Source organism: Gavia stellata, chromosome 2, assembly GCF_030936135.1.
Source record: "Gavia stellata isolate bGavSte3 chromosome 2, bGavSte3.hap2, whole genome shotgun sequence".
NCBI classification, from domain to species: Eukaryota; Metazoa; Chordata; class Aves; order Gaviiformes; family Gaviidae; genus Gavia; species Gavia stellata.
Window position 1 is genome coordinate 86,726,694 of NC_082595.1, and position 17,183 is coordinate 86,743,876.

Here is a 17,183-nt window from a genome sequence, read left to right on the forward strand (position 1 = left end):
GGAACAGGCAAGGAGCAGGCATCCAATTACTAATGCAAAATAATGCAGTTTTTACTTTATTCACTCTACAGTGATTACCATTAGCTCTTACAAAATCACTCTACAGCAGCAGAAGCTGCTTGCTAGATGAAGTGACAATACACTTTCCCACTTGAAGAGCTTCTAATCTTAACTGCAGATGTGCCCAAATCATGACGGGAATACCCAAAAGCAGGCAGAAAGAAAGAGCGGGGCCAGGCTCCCGGGGCTCCCTGGGGTCGCAGCAGAGCCAGCGGGACAGCGGAGGACCAGGCTGAGATCCAGCCGAGGTCCCTGCCTCTGGGCCGAGACAATCCTGACATCCTGCTCCCTCCCTTGCACCCTGCAACCACCAGCAAAAACCCCGTATGGGCTAAGGTGGGTCGTGCCTTACCAGAGACTGGGTTTGCCCCAGAGAGAGAGGTGCGGTTTGAGTACAGGGTTGTAAAGGAGATGCTCCTGATTGCCACTTCTCATGTAGACACTGACAAAGAGGAGACAGACACACGGGCACTACCCACCTGGGTTAGCTGAGTACCTGTGCCCCTGGGTGAAGTGACCACTTTCTTCATGCCCATTTTGAAACTATCTGCTTCCTTACTATTTGCACATCAGAAACACCTTCTAATTCTCCATGTGTCTCTCCTATTAGCAGCCCCACCAGCTGCCAGTGACAGCTGTCTAGCAGTGCCACAGGGGCAAACCAGCTAGTACGTAATGGCAAGATTCCCGGGGCTTGTTATTTTCTCAGCTTGGGGCAATCAAAGCTTTAGTAGCTTTGACGACACCAAATAAAAAGGCACATATCCCAAGTAACTAAGGTAAGCATCATTGACAAGGGTGGACTTTAATTAAATTTTCTCTCCGGGACGACGAGCAGCGCGGTGAGAGAGAAAAACATATTAACACCAATGGCAGAGAAAATGTCCTAATTATTTGACCTGGATTCTATTTGGCAAGAAATGAAATATTTTGCTATCATGAGACACCATCTGCTCTGCCTCTGGGGTAAACCTGGCTCTTAAAAAACACTGCAAGTTTGGTGAGTCGGTGCAGGTCTTCAGTCTTAGAAAGTAATCATTTGCCTACAACACTGCACACTGCAGGGAGATGTAAGAAGAGGAAGAGGAAATGCAGAAAAGTAACTGCTGCTAATGTAAAATGCATGAAATTGGATTAGAAACATAGTTAGGGCCAAAAACCTGCCTCCACTCTAGCTTGTGAGAATTTTGCCCTCGATGGCAGAGAGCAAAAAGCACCCTCAAAAGTTAAAGACATTTTGTAAGGTGATCACACCTCAGAACAGAGAGTTAGTGTGTTCACACCAGTTTTGTGTTGGAATCTCAAAATAGCAGCTTCATCCAGCTACTTGCTTATGAGACCTGCCAAGTACAAAACTGTGAAGAAAACCTCTGTTGGAAGCTTTTTCTATGAAGATCAAGTACTTCAAAGTTAGACAAAGCTGTATAAACAGCGTGAAGCATTTGTGGTTTGCACAACGGAAGAAAACGTCATATTCAGAAGAGATAGATGCTGAAATTTCATGCCTGATATTTTAGTCCAGTGTTTGATTTAAAGAGAACAGTAATCGCATCCCACTTATCTCGCTGATAAAGAATATGGAACTGCCGCAGTCAGCCTGGAGGGAAGCCAAGGCAAACCCAGGCAGAACTGAAAATTCCCGTTAAGATGACTGAGTGGCAAACGATGGTTATTTATTCTAATCAATTTGTTAATTTACTTCTGGAAAAAATGGATTAATTTGTTTCTAATCAACACAAGGTCCTATTCGTTAGTGTGTATGATGAACCACTACTAAATAGGTATAGCTAGGATTTCTAATAGATTTTTAAAAAAGAAGACAGAAAACATTTGGTAGCTCACCCCTCCCAAAAGAAGACCATTCAGGCTCACTTCCCTGCAACGCACACTTCCGTGCTTTATCCAGGCTAATTTCAAACACCACATTGATGGACCTTCCACTCCAAGCTCTTTTACCTCCCCAGTGCTGTAGCTCTCGCTGACTCTTCACTCTACTTTCAATTTTTCCCTCTGTTCTCCTCCTACCCACACTCTCAAACGCTAGCATCTACTTAACCTCTTCCCTTTGCTTACCATTGACGTAGTGAGGATAACCATATCTGCTGAGGCCTCTTGTCACCTCTGCTGCTGCTACCTAGGCTGGGTCACTTAGGACTCGGCTTTCTGCAGTGCTCAGATTCTGCCTCTTCTCTCTCAAAAAGTATGATTACAAAAGTCATGAGACACAGGTAAAAACTAAATGCAAGGTATAGCTTATTTTAAACCTGTCCTAGCAATCTGTCTAAATCCCTAATAATATTTAATTGGCCCTTCTCTGAACCCCAGACTCATTGATCCCGCTCCGATAACAAGGTCTCTGAAGCCCTTCCTGAGCAAACATACCAGCAGCAATTTCATCAGCGCTCGGCGGAGAGGTCAGTGGCGATGTCTTCGCTCCTGCCAAACTTGCAGATGCTCCAAGAGGCCAGATACCATGCTGAGACTCAGTACATCTGCAACCTAGAATGACACTGGCCAGCCTCTACCCCTCGTTAAATGCCGAACATTTAGTGCAAAAACTTTTGGCATTGTTTGCTTAGTTCTCCCGAATAGGTAATTCTGAAATGACATTTCCCACATTGTGACCTTGCCCTTGTTCTCTGACTGATAACAGCATGAGCACTTTGGAAAGGCCACGAGAGGGAAGAACCGGTAGCTCCCTGGGCAGGCAGGGAGTCTCACGCTAGTGCCGGGCTGCCAAAGCCAAAGTCCCCCCCAGCTTCATCCTTTCCCCCATCAGCTGCTGTGTCCCCCCTCTCCAGTGCCAGCTACTCGACACCCCCAGCGTACAGAGCCTCATTAAAACCCCACTGCCGAGCAAGAAGAGCAAGCTCTGCGGCGGAGGGAGCCGAAGCGGGTGCATGCCAGCCGGCTTGGGGCACGCTCCCCTGCCTGCTGGCACTGCGCAGGCAGGGCGGGACACGGCGCGGCTACCAGGCAGCAGCACGTCCCTCTCCCGCACAGCGTGCCGCTCGCTTCCCAGCTACCACCAGCCTCTCTGCCTATGCTCGCTCCGCTCCGCTCCATCCCTTTTTGCATCTAAAGTTGCAAATGGGACTTAATTTTTTACTTTTAAACCACCAGATTGAATCTTAATTATTTAAGCACCTTCCAGATTTAGAAAGCTGTTTTGGCTGTGAAGGGAACACGTGGTGCAATCATCTCTCATCAATAAACCATGGAAACAAATGCGTACACCCGTTGGGAAGCAACTTTATTTAAAGCACATTTAAAAGTCAAGTTCAGATTTACAGATGTGAAAAGACGTAGTGCTGGTCACGTTTCAATGAACTCATGATGTTTTTTCTCAAGTGAGAAAAAACAGGACTTGTGTCTTATTCCATTAATTTTGTTAGTATCAAGATTGCTCGACTCCCCTCAGACGAGAAGGGATGCCTCGGAAACATCCAAAACACAAACTTGGGCAAAGGGCCTTCAGAACGGTGTACTGGCTCGAGAGTTGTGCTGGCTTTCTTTTTTTTTTCCCCAAAGTGATAAAACACATAGACAAGGACAGTTGTGAGTGCTCATACCTTACTGAAAACTGCTACAAAGCCTCAAATCACACACACACAAAAATCCTACTGGGGTTTGCTCCTTCAAAGAGAAAGGGAAATGGAGTCTTGGGCTTTAATACAAAAAGAAAAAAAAAGCCCCAACCCAAACCAAAAGACATTCCTATTAACATCTTATGATGATAAATAAAATTAAACAAAAACCTGTGGCATAGCCTCGATCTGTGCTTTGGAGAGAGATTTCTTTCTTGTCCCAGTAAGAGCTTAAGGAAGCTAATTTCTGATCCCACTGGGCAAACATGCCTTGTTACCGCGTTGCCTGTTTACAGCCCACCATCACCTCTGGGGACCGTTTGCACCCTGAGCTTCAACCAGGCTAGGTGAGGGTGCAACACACTGCCTCAGCTGAATGACCACGGACATGGGACCAGTGTGTTACTACCCAGGAGAAGCGACTGGAGGTTGGGTTGGCATGGTTAGCCTTGATGGCTCCACCTGTACGGCTGCCTTCTACAGCTGCAGAGGCAGCTCCGGGAAACCCTTTTTCCTCCAGCTTTCCAAAATTGCTAACTGCTTCCCACTGAATGCAGATACTTGATCTTGAATAAAACCCATGCAAATTGCTGCTCGACTCCTCTCCTTTGCAAAGCAAACCTGCTCTTTTATTTATGTAACATTTTCATCTAATTAGCAAAGAGACAGAACAAACTCTTAGGGAAAACAAATAAAAATTAAAAGGTCATCTTCCAGCACGGGGGAGTACACGAGAGAGGGAAAGAAACAAACTCCTTTCTTCCCGTTGGCCGTACTAACGCCAAGGCTCCCTTGCTGTTGCCCCATCAGATCCCAGGGAGGTGACGAAGCGTCTGGAGCCAGCACGGGGGACTTCCTCTGTTGAGTGTCCCTGCCGCTGGAGAGGAGCCAGAGGATGCTTTGAGATTCCTTCCTTGGACATCCGATGCTGTGAGGCCGGGCTCAGTATATGCACCTACCTTACACAACGAAACCGGGGGTTTATTGTATGGCCGAGTTAAAATCCTGCGTATTTATCACCCCCAGAACTTATATTCAAAACCGTTACAATGCCGCAAAGCCCATTACACCACACAGAGGAAACAGATCGACTACGCGGGCCTGGGACCACCAGTTGAGGCCTGTGGCTCATCTCATGACGATCGTCTCTAGTTACATGATCCCGTATTGTTTTTCACGGGGGCCTCTGGCTTCCCCGCCCGGGCTGGACACCCGCACCTAACGAAGGGCCGCTCGACACCTCCTTTAGTCCTCACGGGTGGACGCGGGGGCTCGTCCTGCGGGACGCGGCTCAGGCCCTCCCGCCGCGGCCGGCAGCCTGACGTGCCGGCGCGGGGGTCGCCGGCGGCGCGCAGACGGGCGGGACCCCCGGCGGAGCCAGAGCAGCTCCCCCACCCCGCTCCCGAACTTTCCGCGCCCGCCGGATTGGCCCCCGCGGCAGTGACGTCATAGCGCCCCCCTCCTCCGCCGCCCGTCAGCCCCCCGCACCACTCTGACGTCACAGTCAGCCCACGGCCGGCTGCGGGGCGGGGCCCCCCGCCCCGCGCCCGCCCCCGGCCCCGCCCCCGCGGCGCCGCAGCGTGACAGAGCCGGCCGGTGCCCTCCCGCCGCTCGCCCGCCGCCCCCAGCGCCGCCGCCGCCGCCAGGTACGGCCGCGTCCTCCGGGCGGGAGGGCAGCGCCGGGGCTCCCCGCCCGGCGGCGGGATGCGGCGCGGCCGCCCGGGCCCGGAGGAGCGGGAGGAGGGGGGCGGGCGCCGGGTGGGGGCCGCGGCGGGCGGGGGGCGCCGCTCGGCGGGGCGCGCAACAAGTGGGGCGGCGGGGCGGAAGGCGGGCGGCGGGTGCAGCGCCCGGCGGCGAGCGGCGGGGCCGCGGCCGGCAGCGGCGGGCGGGCCGGGGCAGGGAGGGAGGGAGGGGACGGGGCGGTGGAAGGGCCGGGGTTTTCGCCGGGAGCGTCTTTCCCCGGTGCAGTTAGTCAAGAGCATGATGCAATCTGGCATTGCCATGGCTACTGCATCTCCGGGCGGCGGCGGCTCCTTCCGCCGTGGCGGGGCACAGAGTCGGGAGAAATAATACGGGCAGGAAGGGGGGAACCCCCCCCGCCGCGTTTAACGGCGAGGAAACGGTCCTCGGCCGTACGCTGCCTCCCCCGGGAGCTCGGGGAGGGCTGAGCGCTGCTACGGCTCCGAACAAAAAACCCCGGCCCGTTCGACGAGCGCGCTGCGCGCCCGGCGGGGCTGGCGGAGGCGCTGGGCCGGGCCAGCGGGGCTGCCGGAGAGAGGGGCTGGGTGTCAGCGGGGGTCCTGTCGGGCTCGGGAGGGAAGACTTCTTCTTCTTCCCTGGGCCCACAGTCTTGCTCGCCGCCCCTGACCGCGTTACTGGGTTAGAAATGGAGCCGCTGGTGCGGTAGTTCCCGGGTTTGTCTGCGGGACAGGGCAGACGCCACATTAAACTAGCGCCATGGAGATGTGCCGTGCTTCCAGACGGTGCCTACCCGTTTTAAAATCTACATGTTTAAAGAGGACAAGCATTAGGAAATAAGTAGCAAAGGAAGGGCAAGCGGTAGAAATGTGTCAGTGTGTCAGATGTGTATGCAGGGACTTTCTTAAAAACTTTCTGACTTTGCTTTTATCTCTTCCATCTCCTGGAAAGCCTCGGGCATCAGCAGCATTAGAAGTTGGCAACGCTTGGGCTTATGCGGAGTATCGTCTTGGGCTATTTAAGTGTTTTCTCCTTCCCTGCCTGCGCTGGCTGCTTTTCTGCCCTCATCCCCCGCCCCTCCCCGCTTCCCAGGGACGCAGCAGCTGAGGATCTGACTCCGGAGAGCTTTCCGGCACCGATCTGCGCTCTGAATCTGCAGACAAAAGGCCAGTTTTGCAGACCGGGGCAGGAATAGTAACACCTTGGCTTGCTCAGCCAGAAGGGCTCCTGGCCGATGACAAGAGGCGTTTCTCCCTTTCTCCCTCCGGCAGCGGGGTGTACTGCCTGCTCGGTGTCCCAGCCAGGGCTCAGCGGCAGTGCCCTGTATGGCTAATTTGTATTCCCAGAGCTTTGGGTGATCTCTGGTGCTGTGAGATTCGGGACCGCGGCAGAGGACTCGGGACCGCGTCGCAAAACAGGAGCAAAGGGCTCAGCCAGCTGCCAGCGATGGCGAGGGAAAACAAGGCAGGGGCACTGCTGCAGTTAGGATGCTTCCGATCAGGAAGTCTCCAAAACTGCTCTGTTGTAAATGGAAACACGCCCTGCAGCTGAAACCAGAGGAGGGCAAGCATGCAGGCATCTCGGGCGGCAGCACAGCCTTTCACCGGAGTTTTGGGCCAGGTTGCTTCCAGGGTGAGGTTATCTCTGCAAGAGCAGCTCTGTGCCGGGACCTGGCAGCTGCGGGCCTGCCATAAGCAGTCGGCTTAAATTATCGCCGGTGGCCCCAGCTGGATGGAGGATTTTGCAGCTGTAAAGTTTTTGTAGATGCAGGCTAACAGTGTTGCTGCATCAGTATTAAGCTGCTAGTGTAGTGGGAGGGGATTTATTTTTTTTTAATATGAACTTGTGAATAACACTGAAGGGTTTTGCGATACAACTCTGATATTTCACTCTAAGCCCTCCCCATTCCTTCCGTGCAGTCACAGCCTGAGATTTTTCTCTGCTGTTAGAAAACTCCGTAGCTAGGGATAAATACTGGTGTACCCTCACTGCTGCTAACAGAAGTTGAAAGCGCGTGAGAGTAAGCCTGTGGCACGCGTGATCATCTGATGCTGTTTGGCAACAAAAGCTGGAGTTTCTTATAAAAGTATTCCTGTATTTGGGGTGCACTAGACATAATCTGTTTTCAGAGTAGTGAGTAGCCAAGGCATGTACTCTGCCTGGGGGGAACTGTACTTGCACGCAGAGAGTGAGGGTTTCCCTTGAAAACTTGTGGTGCCTGGAGGTGGCTGGGGTCAGCTGGGTGGAGACCCCTTTCCAGCTTCACATGAATCGAGGAGTAGATGAAAGGCACCACTGTGCTGAGTTTGCTGAAGTGAAGAGTGGGTTTGCCCTCAAAGACGCTGTTGCCAGCTGACGTGGGTCAAGGACGCTAAAAGATATGCCAGAATTTTGCTGGATTTTACTGAATTTCTTACAAGGCATCTACAAAACCTTACGTATGTAATGTGTGCTGGAAGCCCTTAGGGACTTCTTTGTGGTTTTTATCCGTAAGTAGCTAAGTGAATTTATCGTAAGTGATCTAACTTAAGTCTCCTGTATTTTAGCGTTCAGATGCAACCAGAGAGAGCAGCAGTGAAATGAGTGTGTCATGAAGCTTTGCCTCGCAAGCTGGGGAAGAGGCTGGCTGTTGGTCGCTTTGCCTCACTGTGCTTTTTTAAAAAGCAATTGCACTTTGTGTGGTTTAGTGTCTTTTACATGCCAGTAGCTGATCAAATGAAGTATCTTTGACTAAAACTTGTGCGTGTTTGGTACATAAATATAGCATCATTCAGGATACTTAGTTTATGTGCTGTCTGACCAGTCTCTGGGTATACTTACTACAGTATTTTTAGTAAGTTGATGTTGTCTTTATATTTCTCAGCAAGAATTCTTCTTGCTGCATTCCTTGCCTTTAGTACAGCCAGAGTTGAAATAAAATATTTTGAATTCTCTGGTCTAATCTCTTCTTTCCCTGCTGACCTTCATTTTGTGTTTTTTACAAGAGGAATTAACTTAGAGAAGATATGATTAACGGAACAAAAAAAATGTGAATTGGAAACAACACCATAAATCCATCAGGCCTCTGGGCAGCATCTTTAATTGCTTGTTCTTTTGCGGCTTGCTAGGAGCAGATTTTTGGAATGATGGTGGAACTGACAATATTTTAGGATTTCAGGCTGACCTGATGCTCAAGTCCGGCAGCTGCAGGTGGAAAGCCTGGTGCTGAGAGCCATCCAGAGCTGCCCCTTGGGAAGCATATTCCTTGTAAGTGGCATTCAGTTGGTAATTGGTTAAACTATCTCAAGTACTGAGCTGACCTCATTCCTTTACCTTCCTCATTTTTTGGGCAGCAAACATTGCAACATCAAAAACTTCTGTTTCTGCTGAGCTTAGAAAAAAACCCACCCTACAGAGCAAGGTGGTGGTGCTTACAAGGCTAAAATACTCGTCTTCTGCCTGTCTTTCAGTGGTCTCCGCAGTCCTCGCTCTGTGGCGGACAAAGCGAGTCTCCCAATTAACGTCGTCTGCGTCCCACCGGGGACAAATCTTGGGGAAGAGAAACAGCAATTGCATATGGTCCCATGTTAAAACAGCGTCATGCCTCTGTGTCGTGTTGTCCCCTCTGTCCCTCTTGGAGCTAGCGCTGAAGAGATGTCACCGATGAGCGTTCATCCTTGCTCCGGCCTGCCTCCGCTCAATAGGCAGGGCAGGAGCAGTGTGGTGGTGCGGGGCAGCGATCGGGTGGGAGGGTGGGGTTGACGGCATTTTGGGTGTCACCTTGCCGCCAGCACGGGAGATGCTTAGGCAGCGCTCTGCTTGCTGCCTGGCCAGGGCTTCCTGCTGTGGGGGCAAGAAGCCAGAGCTCCCATGCCGTGCGCAGAGTCGTCTCCTGGGACGGGTCGTGCCGGAGAGGCTCCTTTGGACTGGGAAAGCCTTTTGGAGCAAATGGGCTCTTGGTGGCATGGGGTTTTTTTATTCCAGACGTTCAGGGTTTGTTCTCTGACTTTGAACTGACAGCGGCAGGGATGCTCTTTCACTGCTGAGGAGCAAAGCCACAAATACATCTACCTGTTATTTCTTGGTGGTTTTTTTACTCCCATGAGTGTCATGCTGTCTTGAGATGGGTCACAAGCAAACTCTGTTGCCTGTTCAAAGCTTCTAAAGTTCCACTTAGATTTGGCAGCTCTTCATACAGGTCCTGAAGGCATGTCTAGGTGATGGTGCTGTTTGCTATAACCTCCCCTGCATACCTGAACAACTTGCTCATTTTGCCATCTTACTCTCAATCCTCTTTTCTTACCTTCTTTCATTGCTGTGTCTGAAATTAGCCATATAGGGGTGAGATCCATAGAACTGTTTAAACATAGGAATACTTTTGGGGCTGTTGGCCTCAGCCCTTTGTGGTAATGCTTTTGTTTTCCTGTTTTTACAATGTACAAAATTATGTTCTTCCAGGATGCAAAATACACTTTTGAAAGCTGTTTGACTATATAACAGACTTAAGAAATTGATGCTTGCTGCATGCCAGTCAGAGCACACTTCTCTGTGTGCATCCGAACACTTCACAAAACTGACAATAATCCTCGTCATCTCTAGCTGTTTTGGCATATGTAATATAATGGCTAATTTGTTTTGTGATTCTCAAATGTGTTAAAAATGCAGAAGATTCCTGCAATCCAAACGGTTTATGCATGCTAACATAGGAAACACTTTCTCCCTTAGATGGAAGATCACACACAAACACAAATGAAAAGGGTAATCAATGAATTACATAGAAGTTAGTCTGTTTAAAAGCTTATTTCCAGTTCAAATTGCTTTGCTATGGCCTTTCCTAAGGCTGTTTAAATTCGGTGTTGCAGCAATACGGTTAAGGGGGCATTGCTTAGGCTGACATCCCTGGAGTTCCTAAGTACTGGTTGGTGAAAGTGGTTTATATCTGGGTTCCTGAGGGCACTGAAGCCTGTTCCCTGTGTGCAACAGAACAGCAGTTATATCTCTGTTTGATAAAGGTATTGCAACCAGTGACCTGGATTGATTTTTTGATTTGACAGATCAAATAAATGCTGGCTACGATCTTATTATGGACATAACTCGTAGAGTTGCTGTGGACTGTGTACGCAGTGGCTCTCCCTCATCTGTTTAATGAAATTAAAATTTATTGCCTTGGTTTCTCTATTTGTGTTTTGGCATTTAGGACACATTATCTTACAGGGTAAATAAGAGCACAAGAGCAAACTTGTCCAAAGTATGTGGTCGGTAAATGCTTTCCTGCTGTGTTTGATGCATTGGAGAATTACTTAATTTCCTCGATGAAATGGTTGACTCACATGAAACACAAAGCGTCAAGCATTTAAAAAGCACAATGGCAGTCTAATAAATTCCCTTACCAGGTGTAGAGGTTTTACAGATGCATTCTGCTAAGTGTAATTGTCACTTCTCCAAGAACAAATGAATCACGCTACTTAGGCTGAACTCAGTGCTGCAAATTAAGAGTTGGTCTCGGCATCCCATTGCATCTGGGTATTTTGCGTGCCCTTATTAAAGTATTATTAGCTGTAGAGATTGTGCTTCATTAATGATAGCTTTGTGGATGACCAGCAGCATACTGAGGAGGTAGAAATATAATAATCTTCCATAAACCTGTATTTTTGCTAAAGTTGTCTGGATTTAATTGACCTCTGTGTCAAAGCTTTGTCCCAAACACTTGCCTGCCAAGTGAGATGCTTTGGGTGATGACTAAACGCACTGAATTGCACTGACCGTTATAGGAGACAAAAGTTGCTTGTGCAAAGGTACAATAAATGTGGAATAAACCTTTTTTTCCTGCATTTTCAAATTCTACCCTGCTCTTTGATCCCTACATAACCCTACCCTTTGAGGCACTGGGTCAGTGATTTGAACAAAGTGACTATTCCTCTTCTGTTATGGCTCGGAAGTGCTCCTCTCCCTCTGTGACGTTGGGAAAACCATTTCTCTTCTTGCTGGCTGTCTTTGCTGTGACTGGAGGGTAATTGCTTTCTTCCTATGTGCAAGTTCAGGCTCTCTGCTGTAAAATGTAGACTTGATTTCAAAAAGGATGTAGTCTTGATTTCAAGTAACACTCCAGCTTTTAAGGCATATGCGTGCTGATGGACATTTCTGTTGGTGTCATGGTTCTTAAGGATGTTACCAGTGTCAGACAAAAACTAACAAGTATTAATTTGCAGAATAATGTGATTTAGCTTATTAAACCAAATGCACCTTGAAGTATCTTACGGTTTTAGGCCATGTTTAGCTAATTAATTCATAAGCATGCAAGTTTGCATTTGTATCTGTTTTGCTATTTTTCTTTTCTTTTTCCTTCCCTTACTTCATGCTGTTAGAAACTTGCTGGGAAGCATTTTGGATTAAGGCAGTGTTTCTGCTGTGCCCTTGTGGGCTAAGGAGCTGCTAGCAAGTGCTAGGTACGGGAAAGTGCCTTCTTCCCTTAGATGCCATATGGTTGCAGGTTTGGAGCAGATCGCAGCTTGGTGGAGGAGCTCCTCTGCCAAGTTAAAACCATGGCATCTGTATTCAGATAGAGGTCTTGGAGATCAAATCAGGTCTTGAAGCTCTTAGAAATGAGCAAAATAAATCTACTTGTACATTTGCCACTACTTTATCAGTTGTCAACATAGGGGTCTAAACACAGGGGTCAAGTTCTTGAGCTGGTCCTGTGTCGTCTGGTTTCACTCAAGATGATAAAGACTTGGGAAACTATAGACCTTTATACCTTAGTCTTTACAGGCATCCCCTTAGATGTGCTATTTCTTTGCACATAATTTAACCAGAAAGCTTCTGTTAACCTTTTCCTGAAGGATTATCTGCTGCTCCCGGGTGGCTTTTAAAAATGCTGATGTTTTGAATCATCATTTTGAGAATCATCTCCTAGCCAAACAGTAGGGAGAACCTTTGACTTAAATAACAATAATTAAACCTTTAACCGGTTAGGAGGATGACAATTCTCCAATGTTTAACATTGCCCTGCCCTTTAGAAAAAGAAACTCGAGAAACCTTTTTGTGTGCTGAAGTTCAAATGGCATGCTAGTTTGAGTGCATGGCACGTGTGCTTACCGAAAAGCATGTATGTGTTCGGTTCATTCATGTGGCTGCTCGCATGCTTTTGAGCAAGACCTCACGTGATAGCTGCAGGACAATGTTGGTAGAGGCACAGGAATCTGGATTTGGCTTTGAAGGACACAATGGTAGTTAGTTGTGCTTGCATTTTTATTTATATGCTTATGTGGATTGCAGGGTAGCAGATGCTTATGGTGGAAGTCTGATTCCGGTTTGGGGATTCATTTCGCTTTTGCGGTACTGGCGTGGAGGGGTCGCTCGTAGCTGATCACAGACCTTGTGAACTGGTGCGAGCTCTCAGCTGTTTGTCCTAAATTAGGGTCATGCATTTATCCCTTGCATCATATATTTGTCCCTCAGTTCACTCGTGTACAGTGGCCTTTTGGCGTGTTGTTAAGCTTTACATTAGTCTTGTGAGCGTGACTTACTGTATGCACGAAGCCTCATTAATGGGGAAAATACCTGCGCTTGTAACGCGGTTCAGAATTTTCTTTTTTTATTAAAATATATCTGATATAGTGATGGAAAATAAGCTAGTCCAGCAGGCCTGGTTACTTAGGGATTTTTCTCCGCTTCCTTACCAGGCATAAGCAGAAAAGTCTCTTGCAAAAGATTTGAGCAGTTTTTTTCATATTTTATTGAATTTTGACTTCCGCACCCCACAGAATATGCAGCTTACGCCATGGTCATCTCTGCAGCCTCTTGTTTGCTCCGGCTACAGCAGGGGTGGCTGCGTTTGCCTGGCCCCGGCCGCCGGACTCAACCGCAGGCTCGGATATTTTGGAATGGTGTCCCCATCACCTTCTGCAGGAGGTTAAAACATAGCGTAAGGGCTAGAAGAAAATGCAAGTGCGAGGGAACACCATCGCTATATCAGGTGGCAGACCCATTACATAGGGATGGAGAGACAGGACACTAAGCAAGTCAGTAAGGAGTACTGCATTTAGGAAGCCTTGTCTGTTCTGTTAAAAACGGAGAGAAAAAATAATACAGTAGTCACAGAAGGGCCACCGTGTTTCAGTGTAGATCATTGCCCTGGTAATGCATGAGCTGCTGCTGCTGCCTCCAGTTGCTTACAGGTAAAAATTGCGCATGGGCATAAGGCATTTTTAGAGTCAGTGGTGGTGTTGGACCACTTGTCATGAGAGTTTAAATGACTGTAACTGTGTCCTCTGTTTTTGCAGCCTTCATCAGGCTCCCAAGTAATTCTAAAACTTCCAGAGGTCTTTAAGGCCGTTCTCAGTCCTCCACTTTTCCTTGACAGGTTCCTGAAACCTTTAACTTCCCTACCCCTTCTTCTGCCCTTTCAAAACCATCGTCATCTGCCTTTGAAGGAAGCCAGAGCAGGCTGCCAGTCTGACCATGCCTTGCAGAACAAAAATAACGTCCTTTGGTACTTCTTTATATTGATTTCTTGTTCTATCACTGCTGCTAAGTGGTTGCATTAAGGTACAGGAAGGGACCGCTAATGTTGCTTTCAAAGGTTTTTCTCTCATTTTTTGAAGTCCATCTAATTGGCTCATTCCTAAATTCAGTGCAGAGCTCGTTTAGGTAAGGTTTTCAAAGCTAAACTCTAGTTGAGCAATTGCAGAGCTATCGTGAATTTCCAGTTGTGCAGACGGAATACTTCTTGGTTTCACAAGGCACGTCAGGCTCAAACGATGCACCAACACGGGTATCAGTTGCATGTAGCACAGGTCAGTTTTCTAAGCGTTTGTGGAGATTGACTTTGTGTCTTAAAATATATACTTAAGAAGCTTGTAAAATACAGGTTTGAGTCCTGAAGGTCACACTTGGTGAGAACACAGGGATGTTGCCAGGTTTTAACCACCGCTTACAGTGTGTGAAAAATGATCGTCTCGGAGCGAGTGCTTTACATCCTTTAGTGCTGTGTTGTCTTCGAAGGAGAGATGTATGGCCTTGGGAGGAGATGACCGTCTTTGAACCTATAGTGACGGGGACTGTAAGTGAGTTGCCAGTTGCACATGTGAAGGGACTTGGCAATGAAGTTAAGGGCTTCTCCAGCCCTCTCCCCCCTTTGTTTTTCCTTGCTTCTCCTTTTCTCACTTTCATATTTCTCTCTGTATCTATTTTTCAGGCTTTGCTTTTTAAAAGCTTGTTCACCCCACACCCTGGGAGATTGTTTTACAAAACAGAGGAGCAGGGCTGGGTTTTGGGCTAAACTGATGAAGAAGCCCTAATTGGCCGTCTGCAGCTCTGACACGTCCCTCCTTACAGAGCATTGCCCTGCCGAGACCCCTACCAGATTCCCACCTAGGTCATTAACGTGAGAGCAGAATATTAATCAAGTCTGGTTTATTTATTTTTTTTTCCTTCCTCTGTTCCTCCACCACGTACCAGTTCCTGTGTGAGGCCGTGAACTTGAGCATTTAGCTTCCCTGGTCCAGAATAACAGGTCTATTTAAATTAAGAGTCCCTTTGCTGCTGTTTATTTTAGAGATGACACATCTGCGTGGAGGACTTGTGTTCCTGGGAGATAAAAATATTGTGGAAAAATAGCCTCCAACCACTGGAATTGTCTTTTGATATTTGAAAAATTGGTTCATGAAAGAGTTGTTTGCACAAAAGCATGTTTTGCTTTTAGCATGCAGTAAAAATAGAGCCATGGTGGTGGCAACATTCCGGAGAGGGAAACTTTCAGAGAGCTGCCAACATGAATAAGCAATTTCATTGCCTGAAGCATCATTCTGTATCCTATACAGTCTGTACAAAACATATATGAAATAGGTGCACTCAGAATGTTAAGGTTTGAGTTTACCTGCTGAGCAACTTTTAATATATTGCCATCCCTATAATAGATGTGCACAGAGTTTTACTATAGAGGCTAAAGAGCTTGTCTTTTGCCCAAAGTTTAAAGAGTTGCTTTACAAGTGTGGCTGATGAAATGCAACTTAATTCTTTCCTATCTTTCACTCCTGGCAAAATATGAGCGCTTATAAAATACACTGTAAGTTAGGTTTTCACTTTTCTGCAAGCAGCATAGTAAAGGAGAAAGTTTCATTTTCCATGTGTAAATCACCTTCTAATTATCTAGCAATGTGTTTTTCTCATATAATGAATTTAATTATAAGCTTCGGGCATAAAGTGAACAATGTTTGGTATCATCGGAAAATCAAGCTTCCCATTGAAATTTAGTCTTAGGCTACTGCACTGAAGTTGTGTCTCAGATGACTAGTAAGGTTGTTGATTATCGTTTCTTACAGTATAACATGCTTTCAGGCTGAGAATTAAAGGGAATACTTCCCCCCTGCCTTCAAGGTCCTCAGCTGCAGGCTGAACAGTCTGTAGTAAGAGTTTTTGGTGATATTCACCATCTGTTTAGCTTTTCATTTCCGTCTTTTTCTCTGTATTTCTTTTCATAAGTTCTGTTTCTTTTGAAATACTTTTGCTGTGTTTAGATTGAATAAAACATTCAAGTTGCCTGTTTTTGGAAGAAATCTGTCCTTGGTCTCTGTCTCTTGGGTCTCTCGATGGTTAACGTTCTCCCTCTTCTCCTTGAGTCCGCCCTGCCTTGAGACCATCCTTAGTCCTGCAGTTTTTTTGTCTCCTTGTGTATTTTGAACATTTGGGCAGGGGCAGGGGGTGTTTGTTTGCTTTTTACAGTGCAATAATCTGTCAGTTCCTGTTAGGATTGTATTTAAGAAATCTCTGTAAGTTAGCTCTGCATGATATTAACATATCCTGTGTGATCTTTTGTTATTTCACATTTTCTTTTTTCTGCAATTCTTGCACTTTTCACTAGAACCATTCCTGTATGTAAAATGATGCGTGTGCAATGCATTTTACTTTGGCCTTCTCTTAAGAGCATTTTAGAATTCTGCTTTAACAATTCTACATCTTTTCTTCTGTCTGTTTTACTTACCCTTCTTTTTGCTACGTTCTTGGTTTCTGGCCGGGTGCACTGCGATGGCTTTGCTCAGCTTCAGTCAGGTAAGACCTCTTTGTCACCCACATGCCTGCCTCGTGCTGGTGCTTCTTCTGCAGTAAATCAGGTGGTGGGATGGACCCCGCTGAAAGCTCATCTTCTTGCTTGGTTGGTTTTTTGGGACTACCTCAATTTCGCCCTGCTTCCCTCCACCGGGGTAGGGAAGGAATGAAAGCACCCCTTGCAGCAGCATCAAATCTGTTCTTGGTTGCTCCTCGTCACCCACCCCACGTGCCCTGGGTATGGTTTTACAGCTATGGACCTGGCTGAATGGAGAAGTTGGAGTAAGCGTAGGGCGATGCGGTGGCTGTCAGCCTGAGGGTTAGCGCTGGGCACGAGCCAGCGCCGTAACAGGCGTGAGCAGGAAAAATGCCTGTATGGAGGGGAGCTTCTCATCTTTAGGAACGAGTAAGTTGCTGAAGGCATTGTTCACGTGAGACTTTGCACAAGCGGCGAGGCAGAGGAGGCATATCTGGTGCCCCCTTCTCCAGGGGACTGCTGCCCTGCGGAGGACGAGATAGCTCCGGGGTCGGGGAGGAAACTTGCTGCCTGCTGCTCCTCTGGGTATTGGTTTGTCCCTATATTTGAAACAGATATACCGAAATACAGTACTGCCCCTGCCTTTGCTCCGATGCTTTCGAAAGTATGAAGCGAACGTTGTAAAACCTTCTGCACCTTGGTGCCAGAGCTGGGGGTTCAGTCTATCTGGGTTCTTCATTGGGACAGATTTTAATGGCTGTGGGGTTTCCACTCTACCAGAAATTTGTTGCCTCTTATTGAAAGAAAAGAGTGGCTAAATTCTGGAGGAAACAGAC

The 17,183-nt window shown here is 47.6% G+C and overlaps 1 protein-coding gene across 1 annotated transcript in view; it reads left to right on the forward strand.

Moving 5' to 3' along the window:
* Positions 1-5,264: 5,264 nt before the first annotated feature.
* ELOVL5 (ELOVL fatty acid elongase 5) overlaps positions 5,265-17,183 on the forward strand; it is a 38,616-nt gene continuing 26,697 nt past the window's right edge. The window contains exon 1 of the mRNA XM_059831004.1: positions 5,265-5,293. The gene's annotated coding sequence lies outside the window, so the exon portion shown is untranslated. The remainder of the gene's footprint in view (positions 5,294-17,183) is intronic.